This window comes from Anarrhichthys ocellatus, unplaced genomic scaffold, assembly GCF_004355925.1.
Source record: "Anarrhichthys ocellatus isolate YVR2014 unplaced genomic scaffold, GSC_Weel_1.0 scaffold100, whole genome shotgun sequence".
In the NCBI taxonomy this organism is placed as follows: domain Eukaryota; kingdom Metazoa; phylum Chordata; class Actinopteri; order Perciformes; family Anarhichadidae; genus Anarrhichthys; species Anarrhichthys ocellatus.
Genome location: NW_022280130.1, coordinates 830,453 through 847,446, shown reverse-complemented (window position 1 = coordinate 847,446; position 16,994 = coordinate 830,453).

Below are 16,994 nucleotides of genomic sequence, written 5' to 3'. Positions count from 1 at the left end.
CTGGAGCCAGGGTAAGAACCACTGTTTGTATATTAACTGTTTGCCAAACTCACTTACAAGTAATTAGTGGAGGAAAAATTATTCAGATCCTTCACTACAGTAAAAGTACTAATACCATACTGATGAAACAATCCACGACGAGTAAAAGTCCTGCATTCAAAACCTGAGTCAATTATGTTATATTCAACAAGATGTACTTAAAGTACCAAAAGTAGAAGTACCCGTGCGGTACCCCGTCAGTGTTTTACTGTCTGATGTTTTGACAGTAGGGAGCCAGGCATTAGAAGAGTTTGAACCATTTTTTCTTCTTCTTCTTCTGCATGTTGGTGATGTGGTTCTGAAGATCTTCTTCGGTGGCCTGAAGGATGTACTTATCGTGCTGCCGAAGATAACGCTCAGCTCCTAACAGATCTTCTGTCTTTTTCAGAGCTGCTTTGATCCTGTTTATCTCCATTGTCTGCTCCACCAGCCGTGCTTTGGACGACTGGTTTCTTTTGACCATCTGCGTAGCTTCCTCCTCCAATGTTTGAAGAGTAGCTATGTTCTTCAGCTGGGCATGATCGAGGTCCCTGCAGGTTTTTTCCAGGTGTGCCGTGAGGGATGACTGTTCCTGGAAACGGAGACGCTCAGTCTCCAGCAGGTCCTGTGTTTCTTTCAGAGCTGCTGCGATCCTGTTTGTCTCCGCTCTCTGTTCGTCCAGCTGGCCTTTATGGTCTGCCTGGAATCTCTGCAGCGTCTGCTTAGCCTCCTCCTCCATTCTTCTAGAATCAGCTGTGGTCTTCACCTGAGTATGATAAAGTCCCCAGGCTTTTTTATTCCGATCCATGAAGGAAGACTTCTCCTGTTGCCACAGTAAATGTCCATTCTTCAGCTCATTCTGAGCCTTGAAAAAGGCTGCCTTGAGCTTACTGTTCTCATCTACCAGTTCAACAATTCTAGCCTGACAGAGATTCTTAAATATCTCCAACTCAGCCTTGGTGGTAGTTTTATGTTGAACACGCTCAGTCTCCAGCAGGTCCTGTGTTTCTTTCAGAGCTGCTGCAATCCTGTTTGTCTCCGCTCTCTGTTTGTCCATCCGGGCTTTATAGAAAGTCTTGGCTTGACAGAAAGCCTTGGCGTGATAGAGAGACTTCTCCTTTTGCCATTGTAGATGACCATTTTTCAGCTCCTGTTCGGTCTTATCAAGAGCCTCCTTGAGCTTAGTGCTGACATCTAACTGTTCATCAACTGTAGCCTGACGCTCAGTCTCCAGCAGGTCCTGTGTTTCTTTCAGAGCTGCTGCGATCCTGTTCGTCTCCGCTCTCTGTTCGTCCATCTCGGCTTTATAGAAAGCCTGAGCTTTTTCCAGCTTCTGTTTTACTGCTTCCTGCTCTTGTGCTCGAATGGATGCGATGACCTGCACCTGGGAGTGAAAGTGGTCACAGTTCTTTTGCTGGCGTGCTTTGAGGGAGGACTTCTCCTCTTGCCATTGTAGTTGACCATTTTTCAGCTCCTGTTCGGCCTTATGAAGAGCCTCCTTGAGCTGACTGATGACATCTAAGTGTTTATCAACAGTAGCCTGACAGAGGTTCTTAGACTCGGTGGACTTCGCGGTTTTGTTCTTTTCGTGGAGAACATCTAGAAAATGTTGAAGACAATCTTCATCAATTTCTAGGAGGACTCTGTCCTTAGTTGTTGTTTGGGTGAGCCTCGCCTCGCTGTCCAACAGTTCACATCTTACTTGTTCCTCCAATGAACTGAGGTAAAAATTCATTGGAGGTTCAACCTCTTTGGAATTTAATTCCATCTTTGAACCAACTTGGTTTCTGGTGTGAAATACTGTACGAGAGTTTTCCATTGCAATTGTCAAATGTGTTTCTGAACCAACTTGATGAGTGCTTTGAAAAACTGTACGAGAGTTTTCCAATGCAATTGTCAAGTGTGTATCTGAAAGAATTTGATGAGTGCTGTGAAAAACTGCAGGAGAGTTTTCAATGTAATTGTCTTGTGTATGTTGATGTCCGCTCTCAAATGTGTGAGGGAATGTACAGGGATATATAGACTTAACATCAAAGCCACAGAATTTGTGATGTCATCATGAGACCATTCCATCCATGGAGTCCTCGATGGCATCGTTACTATGGATACCAGATTGAATGTTTATCTTTGAATTTATGAATGTAATGATTTCTCATGATCCTTAAAATATGGCAAAGAAATTTATCTATCTATCTATCATCTTTAAAATACTGATATAAATGATCGTGTAATGTTTTATGTAGTGGGGCAGATAGTAGATTAATCGTGCAAATTATGATACAAGCATGAAATTTGGTGGAGTTGTTCTCCAGAGGTATCTGGTCAAACCTGCCTGATTGGCCATTCAAAAATCCAAGATGGCCGCTAATTGGGCCTCCCGAAAATTTGTTTTCTTAATAAAACTTTGTATTTCCCCGATTTGAATGATCTTGGTGTCTATTTGTAGGTAATAAAAGATGCTTTAATAATTACCCACAACTATAACACTAGAATAATGAATGTGCTGATGTCATTGGACATTTAGTGGAAATATTAACAAATATAACTGTCAATTAATAATTCAACTCTTTTATTAAAATCATTTCCTTCAACTATGTTCAAATTGAACATGACAAGAATATATCAAACTGGACAAAACAAACTGTATGGCACTGGACACTTAATTCATCTAACAATAATACATTTGATATTAAAGATAAATGTGTAACTTATAGCACATTCCCAGACTAGTCTAGTCAGTATGGACGGTACAAAAGTTGTAACTCATTCAATAAATGAAACAACTGTACTTCACATTTTAAACATTGTAAAAGATGCTACATTTTCATATAAGATCTACAATATTATTCTAAACACGAAATCAAAGCAGCTAAATTCACATGTACAACATTATAAGACTAGTTGCTAGGATATATCCAGACCGTTGGAAAGTAGTTGAGATTCTTTATGGAGATTATAACATTACATAACACATGAAACATTGCTAGACTAGTCAATCTGGACGGAAACTAATTATCTTACAGCACTAGATACTGAACTGATATGAAAATCAACAATTTTGCAGTTGCCATAAAGTGATTATAACCAATTGTAACATGAACATTTTTTTTTTGTTTTTATCGTTTTTCAGTTCTTTAAATGCAATTTTACTTGCAATTGCTGAGGACTTAGCCTCAAACTAATATGTAGCACCAACTTTAGGTGCATTAATGTCAATGTCACTGTTCAGGGGGTGTCATTCCGATCTGAATGTCTGCAGTAACTCCGGACAAAGGTACAGTCATCGGGCACATTCATCTTCCAACTGCTACTGCTCACATATGCAGCTGCAGAGTGCTTTACATGCAAATAGTCTGATGCTTCCTGTATCCGCTGCCTGGCGCTGCAGAATGCGTGCAAACATGCATCATGTAGCTCTGTGTCAAATGTAAACCACATTGTGTAAAAGTCATGTAAATCGGAGGTGTTTATCATAAAATCCAGATTTCCTTTCACCAGCAGGTGGCGCTGTGAGTATTAGTGGAAATTAGCTTGTAGACATCGTCAGGCCATGAGTGTTATCAAGCATGAGAAGTTTGGGACCGTTTGGAACAAGTCCAGCTGAGTTACATCAGACATTTCCTTTAGCCAGCAGGCTTTGCGGGTTTACTGTAGCGCCCCCTTGTGGTCGAATGCAAAACAATTCTCAGGGTATGTTACTGGATGTGATGTGCACATATGCTGAATATTTTGGGAATTTAGAACAAATGGTTGAGAAGTTATGTGTATTGATATTTTGCCACGCACCTAAGAAGTGTATTGGTCCATATCTTGTAAACGCAGAGATATCAAAAATATTTTGATAACTTTTGATGATCTAGATCCACTTATGATCCACAGCAAATTTCGTAGAAATCGGAGCCAGCGTGTAGGAGTTCGCAAAAATGTGTTTTTTTCCCCACTAAATTCAAAATGGCTTCCGGTTGGGTTTAGAGCTTAGAGCTCCGGGGGCTTTTTTGTCAGTCTACATGTGATACATCTGTTTACCAAATGTTATACATCTAAATTTTATGTATAGATAGTGAAACGTACTGCGAGGGCTGCATCGTCGAAATATTGTATAAATTCATACAAAATTGAAAATGGCAGACTTCCGGTAGGGTTTGGAGCATGGTCCCAAGAGACTTATTTTTACGTGTCCATAGGATACATGTGCCTACCAAGTTTCATACATGTAGCCAAAACGTAGCGCTGGGGCTGCTCTTTTGAAATATTGTAGGGGGCGCTATAGAGGCAATTGAAAACGACCAATAAAGAAAATCATATAAACTATTTCTTCCAATGACCTGTGACATATGTACAAAGTTCCATGAGTTTTTGAGCATCCCAACCCACTAAACCATCAGCTTCCTTTTTCATGGCAAACTATGTGTCGCCACGGCAACAGCGTTCAATGAAAACTCACAAAATTCATGATGATCATGAATCATCAATGTCTTAAGGCTATCCTTAACAAATTTTAGACTCATCAGGTCACCTGGCTAGGAGGAATAATTAAAAGTATAAAATATAACATTTCCTTTAGCCAGTAGGCGGCGCTATGAGTTATTGAAATATTTTCAATTGAAGTATGTTTAGGCATGAAGTAGCATCATGCAAAAGAAGTTTTGTGCGGATTAGATAATGTACCTTGGAGCTATAACAACTATAAGAAGTTATTTTTTCATAAACAATGAGGCAAAATGGCCGCCACGCCACGTCAAGGTTCTTTGATGAAAACTCTCGATTTTGATAACTTTTAATCACAAAGGTCTTAAGAGTATCCTGACCAAAGGAGAAGTTGATCGCTTAAAATCAGTAGGAGGAGTTCGTTAAAGTGTGAAGGCTGAAATCTGCAAAAAGTGACAAAAGCACAACTTCGAGGGTTTACTGTAGCTCCCGCTAGTTGTTGAATGCAAAATAAATCTCAGGGTATGTTAGAGGATGCAATGTGCACATATGCTGAAAATCTGGTAATTGTAGGACAAACGGTTGAGAAGTTATATGTAGTGATATTAAGCCACGCCCCTAAGAAGTTTATTGGTCCATATCTTGTAAACGAAAAGAGATATCAAAAAGCTTTTGATAACTTTTGATGACATAGATCCAGTAATGATCCACAGCAAATTTGGTAGTAATGGGACTAAGCATGTAGGAGAAGTTCGCAGAAATGTGTTTTACACTAAATTCAATATGGCGGAAAATCTAAGTAGGCGGAGCTTAGTGGTCTGATTGGCTTTTTTGTAGCTCTAGCTCAAGTGGACATGTGTGTCAAATTTCAAGTCAAGCGGACATACTGGCCGAGAGGCATCGCCAGTCCGACTTGTACGGGCCGCTAGAGAGCCATTTCTTAACACAGAAAGATGCATTCTTTTTCAGATGGCTATATTCACCAGGCCTGACAAGTCGCCAAAATTTGGTGAGTTTTCATGCATGGCAAGTCCTCCAACCATGCGTACCTTTACCCAAACGGGTACAATATCAATAGGGCCTTCGCGGCCCGACGTCGGTAGCTCGGGCCCTAATAAACCCTGGTTTACTGCAAGACTCAGGCAGCTTCGTCGGGCCAAGGAGGAGGCCTACAGAAGTGGGGACAGGATCCTGTACAACCAGGCCAGAAACACATTGACGAGGGAGATTAAGGTAGCTAAGAGGAGCTACACTGAAAAGCTGGAGAAAAAGTTTTCAGCCAACGACCCCTCGTCAGTTTGGAGAGGCCTGGAAGTACTCACCAACTACAGGAGACCACCCCCCACTGAGGCCAATCACCAACTGGCTGACGACCTGAATGTGTTTACTGCAGGTTTGATAAGCCTACTCTCACACCCCCCACCTGCCCCATCATCATCAAACAACCATCTACACCCCCTGCCTCCTCCTCATCTCTCCCAACTGACCCCCCACCGGCACTGAGGATCTGCGAAGAGGATGTGAGTCGGCTCTTCCACAGACAGAAGATCAGGAAGGCACCAGGCCCAGACGGTGTGTCACCCTCGTGCCTGAAAGTCTGTGCTGACCAGCTGGCCCCCATCTTCACACAGATGTTCAACCGATCACTGGAGCTGTGTGAAGTACCCTCATGCTTCAAACGCTCCACGATCATCCCGGTCCCCAAGAAATCCTCCATCACAGGATTAAATGACTACAGGCCCGTCGCCCTGACGTCTGTGGTCATGAAATCCTTTGAGAAACTGGTGTTGAGCCACCTGAAGGACATCACAGGGCCCCTGCTGGACCCCCTGCAGTTTGCCTACCGTGCAAACAGGTCGGTGGATGATGCAGTCAACATGGGACTGCACTACATGCTGCAACATCTCGACTCCCCAGGGTCATATGCAAGGGTTCTGTTTGTGGACTTCAGCTCAGCGTTCAACACCATCATCCCAGCAATACTCCAACCCAAACTCTCCCAGCTCACTGTGCCAGCCTCCACCTGTCAGTGGATCACAAACTTCCTGACTGACAGGACGCAGCAGGTGAGGCTGGGAAAAATCACATCTTCTGATTCTTTGCATGTTCTCTCAGGGCTGCCTGAGTTGGTGGAATCGAGTTGTGGGGCCTTCGTTTCCAGGCAAAGAGATCCAGTCTTGCTTCATCCACACCAGTAACTGCGCTTGATCTATCGTACATGAGGACAACAAATCTCTCTAACTGTTGTAGGTCCAGGTCACTTATTGATGTTGGATGCTGGCTGAGATTGGTGATGGTTTCAGAAACTTCATCACAAATGTTCCAAGTCTGCCATGCTGTCTTCTTCCCTTTCCCATGAAATGCAGACGCAATGTGTGATAGGAAATGTGGTTGTGCTAGTACATTTCTACTGTGATTTAGTTTATGTGCCTTACTCACTAACAAAACTATATATGTGACATATGATTGTAAACTAGGAGAGTGGTAACAGGACCATATGGGTTATCTCTGCCTTTGCTTTGATAAGGGGAAGTAACCAAATGGGGGTTGCAGTTTAAGAATGTTGAGGTGTGAAGATTCCCAGAGATAATCAAAGGTAATAAAGACACATGTCTTCGTGTGACAAGGCTCAGAAGAGGAAGGGGATGACTGGAGGGGTCAATGGGGAGCTTGAAACTGCTGATCAATTGTTGTAATGCAGTGGCGGGCCGTGCATTTTATACCTGGGCCTTCACTGCCGTCTTACCACGAAATAACCTCATGATGGCGCCACAGCTACGGTTATTTGTTTCTAGGGGTGTAACATCACATATTCCTTTTAAACCATTCGGTACGAGGCTTACAAACCGAACAATAATACTAGTGCATTTGGAAAATGCAGAAGCTCAAATTGTGGTAAATATAACGTTTTCGGTGGACACCGGTCTGTCTGTCTGTTTAGTTTCCGGGTCAGCGTCTGACCCCGGAAGCAAAACAAAACACAACTGAGGCGCATATGTTCTGCGAGGCTAAACTAGCTCAGTAAGGAAAACAACACGCACAAACTCACGCTACATTCTCCCCGCAGCGTTTAGGCAGCTGTTCCCTACTGATTCAAACAGGGCTAAACAATTGCCACACAATCCCCATTTCTCCAGACCATAATTCTTGTTTGTAAAAGAAAACAGCCCAAACTGATTCAATTATCCGGACCCTAAACCCACGCAGGACGGGATGCTTCGTAATTAACGGACAATGCATATGGTCAAATCGATGTAATTAACACAGTGACGAGAGCGAACTCACATATATTCACAACAAAGCATGACAAAACAATCCAGCAATGCACACACTGAAGAGCAAGGGCCATTCAAATATTATTTACATCAGGGAACGATATATCCATAAACGACACGATAGGCAAAATTAACACACTGCAGATGTAAAGAAAACAAAAGCAGTTTTACTTACCAAATGCTGTTCTATTTAAATACAAAGTCCATCCTCCTGTCTTTGTTTACAAAGAGTTCAATAACGCGGCTGTGCAGTACATCCGTGCGTTTCAGTTCCAGCAAGAGGTCCTTTTCAGTATTTCCCTATTCTTCTTAACTTTTTCAATGTGGAGCTCCGTTTCCCTGCGAACTTGTTCATTGATCTGGAGATCCACTCGGGTCCCTCCAAACGTTTTCAAGAGCACCGTAGCTTGTACGTGTCCCGCCGTACTTTGGTGTGGCGTAGCAGCCTTGCTCAGGCAGCTCAGGTTACCAAATCCAGCATGGCTCCATACACCAAGACGTTCAGTCGCAAATAACAGGCATTCCCAGCAATACAATTTGCATCTCTTCTCCGACCCTGTCAGCAAGGAATACCATTCATAGTTTGCTGACTGAAAGTGACGCACAAATCCTTTTCCTGGCTGGGTCAGGGCTGCTAGCTGTGGGGTTGGCCGGCCATTTCTTACTATGTCCAGTTTGTCCGGAAATGTCCTTCTTGAGAAAGGCGTTCCCAGTAACTCCGCCACTAAATCAGTTTCTCCTCCTCCTTCCGCCATTTGATGTTAAAAAACAAAGCTAAGTAAAAAAAACTGAAAATGCCATAATTTCTTCCATATCTTTCCACTTGAACTCTGACTGCTAACAACCTTAGCCAGTGAACGCCAGCAAGCATAAGTTTCACTTTAGTCACGTGCTCGCCCACTGACCAATCACAGCACACTCTGCACCTCACGGCAGAGCTGCAACTGGACGTAATGCTGACGTAGCTCTAGGCCGGCTAGCAGGCGCTGACACGTCAAAGAATACGCCCAACATGTCAAACTAAAGATCTCATTGGTTGAAGAATATGACAATCAACAATATCGTCCCCTTTCACTTAAACTGCAAAGGGATGCACTTGTGAGTCTGCAGGCCTCGTGCCTCTCTTCTTACCTAGAGACACAGAGGTGAGATCTGATTGGATAAAAGCTCTACTTAAAATAAGCTGCACTGGAAGCAGAGCAACTGAGGAAGACAGTAGCTGTGCAATGAGAAAATAACATAATGGGAAAAATATTTTTATAAATTATAATACATGTAGTGTATTTAAGAAAAATTATTAAATTATAAAATAGATATAACTTTGTGATTCTGTTTAGGCCAGCAGAGAAGGCCTTGCAGGCCCTGACGGCCCACCACTGTTGTAATGTAAATAACTGATGTTCCCCCCCCCTGCTGTGTGCTGAGATGTTTAAGAGCAGGAGACAAACTGAACTTTTGGCTCATCCTCTGCGGACTGTGTTGCAGTCAGTATGACGGTGAAGCCTTCTCTGCGCAGAGAATAAATACTTTAACAACTCCTTCTCGCAATGTTTCTTGTTTCAGTATTATAGGACTCACTCGGTACTATTGAATAGTTTTTTCACCACAAACTTGGCGTCACGAACAGGATCCCTTGAAAGATCATCGGGAACCGACTGCGGACGGGGACTGATCATCCAGGAGGCTTCTCCTGCCTCTGTGCCTCCACACATTCTGGAGAGGACCGTTCAGTGGTTCCTGAGCATCTTCACTGGGATCCTAGAGGACCTGATTGAGTCCAGATAGACTTCTAAACATCTGGTGAGATACTGAAATTTGGAAGATTGACTCTGAAGTTTTGTTTGTTTTGGGGTTTTTGTTTAATTAATGTGAAATTGGGATTTTAAAAGTTCGCTGATTTAGGAAATAGAATATTTTTGTCAATATTCATATTAGCATTTAACAGGCATGTGTGGATATTTGTTGACATCTCATATAAATGCTGTTCGTGAAAGGTTGGGTAGATACGGTAATATAGGATACTACTTTTAGGAGTGTTCGAAGAATATTGCTGAGTAAAGGAGGACGGAGAGAAAAGGGTGAGTGTTTGATTGTCACGTTAAATACCTTAAAGCAGAGGTCTTCAACGTTTTTCAGGCCAAAGACCCCCAAACTGATAGAGAGATGGAGCAGGGACCCCCGACTATATATATATTGTATACAATTGTGTTTTATATTAAACTGGGCCTAGTGCCATGTATAAACATACCTCTTTATTGTGCATTCAATGCTAAGCTTTTCAAATAATACACAGGTTCATATATTCTTGTTTTTATTTTAAACATGTGCAAGGTACAGTGAGTAGGGTGGCCGTGCCACTGCCATTTATAAACATACCTGTTATCTTGCATACAATACTGAACTATTAAAATAATAGACAGATTCATGTTTGGGAAAAAAAAAATTGTCTAATCAACCAAAACATTCGCGGACCCCCTGTTGAAGACCTCTGCCTTAAAGGTTGAATATCTTACAGGTAGACATTAAACACTGAAGTCCTTTAACCTAAGACGAAGAATCCGTAAGGAGACTGGAAAGAAAATGATTAGACTTAGACTTTGAATCTGTAAGGATAAATCTGTCTCGGTAACGGCTTAAAGGAAGTACTCAAGTAAAGAACCCGTTTATTTAGGTAGAGCACTATGTACTACCCCCTCAGTCTTGATCTCCACTTTCCTTTTCACATTACAGGAGAGAAGTAGGATGAAATCCTCACCGCTCATGTTCAAATATGTGCCACTTGCCTGAAACCAGCACGTTTTCCCACATCCACCCATCCTTGGTCAGTGACTCTGTGCTATGTGCTGGATGTAAACAGTCAAGGGTTAGCACTTAAATGGGATGGCCGTGGGCTGGATCCAATGTAAATATGGGGTAGTAGCAAAGTGGAACTTCCTAACACCACTGAGTCCAGTTTGTTAAGCTTGCAAAAACTGCAAAAGAGAACAAGATATGTTTAGATTTGAGGGAATTTTAAGGAGATAAAAGGAAGAAAGAGTAGTAAGCTGTGGGGTGAACAATATAGTTGATGCATAAAATGTAATTGTTTTTTGCGCGGAGAAATGAAGCCAACGCGGAAGTGCCAAAAGCAGTTCCTCAAACGGCCACTTGAGGCTGGCTACAAAAGCGTCTGAATCCCCATATACCCTCATGTTAAAATACCCAACTTTACAGCACAAAAAAACATGTTTACAGCCTGGTACAAAAACAGTATGGTCTCTATAGCTAATTCCCCGTTCATGTCAACTGTAAGGGGGGCGAATTTTTTAACAACTCCCGTTTAGATTATAGTCTGCCGTACCAGGTTGCTAGCTGCTAGCTGTCTTCTCTGCTGAGTCATCCTGGCGTTATGATAGTTCAAGAGAGTGTGCCCCACTGATTAGCTCATCTCTCCTCTCTGTCCCAACAGACATCATCGTCGACCAAAGCGTAACCCCCATCCTCTAGTTCTCCCTGACACAAACACTGAAGCCGATGCGGAAGTGTCTTGAAACTTGCATTCTCTCCACTGACCAGCAGAGGGAGACTCCTAGTTGCAGTAAGAAGTCTGATTGTATAGAAGTCTATGAGAAAATGACTCCACTTCTCTCTTGATTTATTACCTCAGTAAACATTGTAAACATGAGTTTATGGTCTCAATCTCTAGTTTCAAGTCTTCTTCAATACAGCATGATGTTCATTTAGTAAGTTATGGTCCATTTAGAGTCAAACAGACCATAAATGCTTTAAGGCTTACTGTGATTGACAGGTCGCTGTCGCTACCAGAGCTGTATACGGCGTCTCTACGTCACTCCTCCACATTCCAAATATGGTAACTTCCGTTCATCGGTTGCGAACGGCAGTACACAAACCAATGGGTGATGTCACGATGACTACGTCCACTTCTTATTTACAGTCTATGATTGAGAGGCAATCGAAATGATCTAGATCTTGTATACAGCACCTTCAACTCGTTGGTAAATGTAAGGCATAACTCTGTCTGGGAGCATTTCGCCCACTGTTTGGATACCCGTGTATACAGAACCTTTCTCATACTCTTTGCCACCTTTTTATTGACTGCTATTCCAAAAATGTGTCATGTACCTGCTGTCTCGTGAAGGAGAATCTCCCCCTCTCTGTCTTGTTAACTTCCTCTTTTTTTGGTCTTTCCCACCAAACGCATGCACCTTTTGTAACAAATACCTTTTTCCTCTTATGCGAAGTTCTGTTGTCGGTCCTCGGTGCTAACATCTTTTCCTTAACCCCCAACCAACTCTATTCTCCGATCTGTCTCGCTGTAAGTGGATGGCAGTGAGCCAAGCACCAGCCCGGTCTGCCTTCACCGTAACAACCAGAGGAGACGTCTTCATTTTGATGGGACAAAAGAGCCTCCAAGAATCACAGCTGTTCCCCCGGGGGCTTATGGGTAATAGCCAGCTGCCTACGGGCTGAGAGCTAGAGATTTGGAGAGGAAGGAACAGGTAGGGAATGGGGAGTGGAGGTGCCTGGAAGGACTAGCGCTATCTACATGGAGTTTAACCTCCCTGAAATACCTCCTAGCACTGTCAATAGCAGTCTTCTCACAGGCCAACATTGCAAACACTTCGGTACTTAACATATTAACCCTCCACACTGTGACTGGAAGCAGGACCTCTACTGTGCATTAGGATCATTATTTCTACATCCTGTTTTATGAGGGCCAATAAAAATGTCATTCAGCCGTTAGTGCTGCAGTTTATTCAGGCCCATTAGCTCCTCCACACAGCGCTAACCTAACAGTCTTTGCCGAAACATAACTTTAACCAGATCCTCACGTGCACTGCTGTGTAACTCTTTCTCATGAAGGCACAATCCAGGATCCAAATGTACCAAACGATATAGTCACATATTAAAACAGCACTGTCACCTATCAACTAAAAAAAAGTGTAGATCTCCACCAGGTGTGTTTGCAACCACAACTGCTGTAAAGTTTGATTACAAATGCAAACTTGTCTAGACCGCAAGCGTATCAGACGCATTTTTCACTCGCAGGTCTCACGCAACAGATACGCTCTCGAATTGTATCAATGCAGCTGTCTGGACCTTCGTGTTGTATGCTCAACGCTTCCTCTGATCCAAAAACAGTCAGTCCTGCTGTGTGTTTAGTTCCATTAGCTGTTAGCTCTGTTAGCCAAACACACCGTAGGACTCCGAACGGCTGTTAACAGAATAGCTCTCCTACCGACATAAGAGGACCCGCTCCGTTGTTGTCAGAGCTCGGTTCAATTTGTCATTTGCTAATCTTTAGTTTTAGTTTACATACTTATATACATTAAATTGTCCTACCAAGGCAAGCAAATCCAGATAGAAACTATTTGTGATCCGTAGTGGAAACAAGAGTCTGAACTGAAACAGTTTGTCGATTGTGGCCCCTACCGGCCTGTGAAGAGCAGTGGGCAGTCAGCAGTCAATGACGGTATTAAACAGTCAATGAAATATGTTTTCACAAAGTGTTAATCACTGCAACCACGTGAGCTCCTAGAGCACACAGTCATAAATGAGCACAAAACATATTAGGCTTATGGATCCAGCAGTATGCAAGATTATCCGTGGACACTGAGATGCACACATGCGCAGACATACCTGGCGGTGATGATGAATCTATATCAGTAATGTTCGAAAGCACCAGGAAAACATTATACTTTTTTTTTAATGAGCAACAGAAACATTCTCAAAATAGTAGCACATAATTATTTACACTTTTGCTTTAAAGGGTTTTCCGGTACAGAATACGACACTCTCAGCCCTTTGACATAATAGTGTAAACATAAAGTTACCAGTATAATAATTAAACAGTGTAAACTAGCAGCTGCCATGCAGGTAGGATGTCAATCCACAAAACTATGATGTGCTTTGTAAAATGATTGCCAGCAATGTAAATATAACTAATTTGTAAGAATTTTGTGTAAGCAATCAAAAGCTTTAATAAAAGTGAAATGGTAAAAACAACCATTTTTTCCTGTAAGTCCCTATCTATAGATCTGGCTTTCCTCCGCAGCTATACATGCCCCGGACCGCTGCTTCCATCTCAGCTGTTGTCCCATGCCCAGGCCGGCACGGCTGTGATCCCGGTCCTATAGGAGAATAAGGAGACAGTTCATGGCGGAGCTGAAGTCATCGGCCAGGCATCCGTCAGAACAGCCACCAAAACAATGGACCCCTCTGTCCCACAAACACAAGGTTGGTTTTAGACAAGAGGCCGAACAGCGCTGCGATGGACCGGCAGCAGCAAAGGAACTGACAGCTACAGTTTGACCTCGCCTTGTACTGTAAAGCCTCACAGTCCTCCGGAGGGAGAGGGAGCCTGTTTGATTAAAATTAGGGTCATCACCTCAAGTCAATCTGTTAAATATTCCAATTTAAACTGATTTATTCTGGCCCTGAAACATCTAATTTCAGTATTTTGTGTCTGCACATGACTTTTCAGTAACTGAACGGGATCACACGCAACTCCCAGAGCGCTTAGCAAGGGTCTACAGAGATAAGTGAAAGGCCGATCTTGAAAGTTTCAGCCAAAAGCATCGGACAATGAAAAGAAAGTTTCCTTTCTGGATGTGCTGCTGCCGGTAGTCTGAAGGAGCGCAGAGATGGAGGTCATGTCGGTCTTTGGTAGCCTGCTGTTTCATTCTCCTCTCTCCGGAATCACAGTCACAGTTAATCTCGGCCCGGCGCCCCGCTGTGCCTGACCCCAACCTGCCACCTCCGTCTCCATGACCACTGCGTCGCCGTGGCAACAAGGGCCGACCTTATATACACACACAGGCCCATGGCGATGCTCTCACGCGGTTTTGTGGTGTTTTAAAGAACTTTTAATATGAAAAATGTGTTTGAAATGCGATGCGGCTGTAGGCCGAACAGTCAGAGCCAGCTGTACCAATCGCGGACTAGACCTCCGTTGTCTACTGTACTCTCAACCCCCCTCCCCCCGTCTTTCTCCCACTCTCTTCTGGAGAAACAATGGTCAAATCCATAGGCCACAAACACACAGAAAAACAAAGCGCCCTGTGTGTGTTTTTCTCTCCCTCTTTCAATCAAACAAGAGTAAGATGATACAAAGAAGGCACTGACAGTACACCCCACACACACACTGCAGCAGCAGAGCAGAGGGGTCCTGTTCATGTATTCTGGCGCTGTAGGAGGTTGGGAGTTGGTTTATGCATGACAGCTGAGTCCATCTGCCCGTGACATTAATCACACTACAAGCTCAATCGAACTTAAATTGCCCGTTTTCTGAGGGGGAATCAACATGGGACTTTTTGCAAATTCTTTGACAGGATCCCATGTGCTTGTATATATATGTATATATACGTGACATTGTATGCATGTATGCATGTGTGTTGGTGGACGAGTGGGTGTAGATTTGCATTGCACTGCATGTGTTGCAGAGTAAAAGGGTCCTGCGTCAGCTCTGACTGCGGTGTTTGAACAGCGAGTTGGAAGAATTTTTCACTAAATATTTGACTCACTCACACACACGCACACACACACACTTGACACAGTCTGACAGTCCCACTGCTGCCCTACAAACTCCTCATCTACACTCCTCTCTGAAGGACTGGGCTACTATGTGTTGTGCTTATTATTTAGCCTGCCATAATTGCACCCCATGTGTGTGTGAGTGTGTGTGTGTCCAGATGGCCTCTCTGTGCTGGCATGACTTCATCCACATGCTAAACCTACGCAGACATCCCTTCACATACGTCATAGCTGCCTACACCAACTCCACAACAGCTAGAACAGGCATTTATAAAGGGACTGGGTTGACTAATATAAATGCAGACATGAAAAGCTCAGATGGAGATGATGATGCATGCTTTTATTTATTTCCATCGATATGTAAATATACAACCATATATATATAACAATACAATTGTTCGTATAAGGGTCTTTCGTGGTGGTGAACCTGAATCAGCAGCTCCCCCTTGTTTCAGCTCATCATTTATCTGTCACAACTTTACTGTTTCACTCTCACAGCTCTCACAGCGTTTCCACCCGCAGTGGAGAAGCTGTAACAACCCACTGTGCACTACTCAGCAGCAAACAGCAGACACAGTTAGAGACTATCTGGTGAACATAGTGGAGCACTCAGCAGAGAGTTGGTAGAGACCAAAAATAGAGCAAAAAGGGCGTGAATATTAGACTAGAATTAAACCGGTGGACACAAAAACTCAACTTCTTTCCACTGCCTCCAAGTTATTGCCAGCTAAAGGAAACGGTGACACACGTGCGACATTAACATCGGCCAATATTTGCCTCCAACTCACTTCCATTCTTTGTGAGCGAAGGGGTGAAAAAACAACAACATTCGCTTCTGGTGGCAAAGCAAATTTGCATCTTCACATCAAGTGAAGTTCAGCTTCGGTGGACTTTGACCGGCGAAGTTGCCCGGGCCTCAGCCGTGGATGTATAAACAGAACTGGATACACGGTTGGAGGCGGGACACCGTTCATTTCTATGGAAGTTGCTCACATGAAACAAAAAACTTTCGACTTTCAAGTATGAAATTATCCGAATCTTCCGCATTCATTCGTTCTGGTGTTTCCTTTAACCCCGCCTCCAAGCTCTCCTTCTCAGGCTCATTCACATTAATGGAAGAAGGGAAATATCTCTGGATTCGGCTGTTAGGACCTAACGATTTAAATAAGATTTAATCAAGTGGTCAAACTGGGAAGTTGATTCACCTAAAAGAAGAAAAAAAGATCCGCTGGTTTACAGACGTCTCTTTCACAATGTAAATTCACTATGGGATTAAGTCATTTTGGGTTCAATGGCTCCGCACGACGGAGCCGGAAGTTGTAATTCCACGGTTAGTCCACTACGTCAAATTAGCTTCTCAGCCCGCTGCTCTTCCTGGGGGGTTGGCCACAACAAATAGCAAAGACATGTGTGTGGTTGACCCCACTTGGCAATGCCCACATTCGACACTAATATCGCCTCTTTTGCATGTATGACCTTTGCCCTAAAGCCTTTTAACATCCTAACATCTAAATGGAACTGACCTGAACTGCTCACAATTCATGTCCACTCTAAGACCATAGCCTGTGACGACGGCTCACAAATAGACATTGCATTTTTGAAGGAGTCACAACAAGCCAATACATTTGGGAACAACTGATCTACTGGAGACTAATGTAGCTTCCTTTTCACCCATCTCGAAGGAATTGTTTTTTGAATTCGATCCTATTCAAGATTCTTGTGATCACTTTTACTCTGCAT